The sequence below is a fragment of the Gasterosteus aculeatus genome, chromosome 4 (assembly GCF_964276395.1).
Source record: "Gasterosteus aculeatus chromosome 4, fGasAcu3.hap1.1, whole genome shotgun sequence".
Lineage (NCBI taxonomy): Eukaryota > Metazoa > Chordata > Actinopteri > Perciformes > Gasterosteidae > Gasterosteus > Gasterosteus aculeatus.
The window spans coordinates 24,652,008-24,654,344 of NC_135691.1; the positions used below are offsets into that span (position 1 = coordinate 24,652,008).

The 2,337-nt window shown below is 45.4% G+C and overlaps 1 long non-coding RNA gene across 1 annotated transcript; it reads right to left on the bottom strand.

Moving 5' to 3' along the window:
- Positions 1-1,043: 1,043 nt before the first annotated feature.
- On the bottom strand, positions 1,044-1,786 carry LOC144406224 (uncharacterized). Its single transcript, XR_013467423.1, has 4 exons — positions 1,675-1,786; positions 1,507-1,584; positions 1,280-1,397; positions 1,044-1,184 (listed from the first exon to the last, which is right to left on the bottom strand). It is a non-coding gene; the product is annotated as an uncharacterized LOC144406224 (long non-coding RNA).
- Between the last annotated feature and the right edge of the window lie 551 nt (positions 1,787-2,337).

The window sequence follows — 2,337 nt, forward strand, 5'->3', positions numbered from 1 at the left end:
CTTGATGTTGCTAATTACCGTGATTGCTTAATCCCTGGTGTATTCTCGGATTTCACGTCTGTAAAGCACTTTTTTTAATGATGTGGATGTAATGTGTAAATAACTGTATCAATCATCGTAAAAAAGCACCAACACATGTGTTCCACGGCACGCCCACCAAAAACTAATTGTCTTGGTTCACTCTGAACCAAAATCTTTTCTAGCCACTGACGATGTACAATTTAATGACAAGTATAGAAAACAGGTAATGTAATGGTAAGGTATAAGCTTGTGTGGCCGACGGCGTAGCTCATCAGTCTAGTATCGTATTTTTATTTTACTTGACAGGGTTCATATGGTCAAGCACTGCATGAAAAGTGAGATTTTCGTCCCCGTAAACGCCCGGAAATCTCCCTAGTTTCCGACAATTTGCAACCCGCGCACGTCGCGTTTGTCTGTGCCACAAATTGTCGGAAACGAACCATGACGTAGGTGGAGAGCTGGCGGAGGTGCGAATGGCCCGAATTAGCATATGAATGCAGCGAAACCGCGGGTGGCCGAGCGGGCTTGAATATCCTTACGCCTTATTGGATGAAACCACAACTTACGAACAAATAAAATCACTCGTGATTGGCAGCAAAACCACACCTGGGCAGACCAGGCTTGAGTTTCCTTGTTCATGATTAGATGAAACTACAACTTTCAATCACTCGTGATTGGTTGGCAGATCTGTCGCTATTGGTCACCCGCCTCATTTTATTTATATATTCATATTATGCTGTATATTCATTTCATTGTTATCATATGCAGGCTACTACACTATTATTAGGATACCAACCAGGACATCAATGAATTTATAGAGAAAATGAACATTTGCCACATGTTTATGCAAAGAAAGCGCTTTATTAACAACACACAAACAACAACTTCATACAAAGTGAGGATCTGCCCACACTTTGGTAACGGCGGTTTAAAAACTACAGCTCAGTGAACTGTCCGTTTGCCTCCTCGGGGTTGTAGACCGTCACTGGCGGGCGTGTTTTCCGAGGCAGGTCTGTTGTGCAGGCGGCTCGTGTGTGTGTGGCGACCGTACAATCCACCCCGAGACCCCGCCAACAACACCGTCCCCTCCGTCCGACGTGAGCTCCACGGTGGCGGAGTTCCACCTCGTCATCAGCCAGCACACGTTGTCTCGATTCCAGCAGCTGTAAAAACAACAATGAATCAGTACTGTGCGATGCGAATGGACACAACACATCTATCAATGCACCTGAAAAAAAGTCAGCAAATAAACTCTGACCGTCTTTCTTCTCGCTCGACTCCGCGCTGAATCCTTCGCAGCTTCCGCCAGCATTGAGTGTTCCGGCTGGAAAACCGGAAGCTCCTGCGTCCCGTCTCACAATACGTCTCACAGGGAGCTGGAAAACAATTAAATGAGTGTGGTATGAATACAAAATCAAAAAAAATCAAAATCAAGTCACAGTAACATTTAACAAGGAAGGAGAAACAGTAAACAGTGTCACTTACACACAATGACGTCGTCTAAATCTGGACTTTTCCCGGAGCAAATACGAGGTCACCGCCTCATTATGAGGCGAGATTAGTCTGTGAAAACAAAATGTACAGTTATGATCGGTATCTATACGTATATATTCCCTTATACCGCAGAATGAAAGCATATTCTTTAAATCTTACCCTTGCTCCGGTTCGTAGCGCCTGTAATTCGTCTCGGAGTTGTGAAGACGGCGCACCGCTTCCTGTAAACGACACGGCAAAGAAAATACACTTTAATAAAGCGGTTTCTGCTCACTTGTGAGGCTACGCTACTTTTAGCTTAGCTTGCAGTCATCGAACGTATTCTTACTGCTATCTTGGGATTGTGCGCCCGTCTCCTCTTCTTTGAGTCGGTTCCTCTCCTCTGGACAGAAACCCGCAGAGTTCCGAACGCTCCAGTGGAGCGAACCGCTCGTTGATATCGGCAGTTTGTTGTTGGAGTGACGAGACGATCCACTGAGAGCATTCAGCAGTTTCTTCTTGTCTGTCTGTGGACTGGCCGAAAGTTGGTGACCGCGGAAAGGAGTTGAAGGCGAGTTGAACGCGAGACGTCGTCCCGCCATTATTCACGAAGCAGCAAAAAACAAACAAAGGAACTGGAGATACAGTTCTTCTGAATATAGTAACACACGTGTCTGTTTGTATGCTCGTCTTGCAAGTACTGCTGTCTGAGTCATGCCTATGACCTCACACGTGATTGGACGAGGAGTCTAAGGGTCCTCCAATCACATACGAGGTTATTGTTATACGGAAGGACCAGTATTTTAGGAAGATAAATGGTTGGGACTTTGAAACAGCTGATAT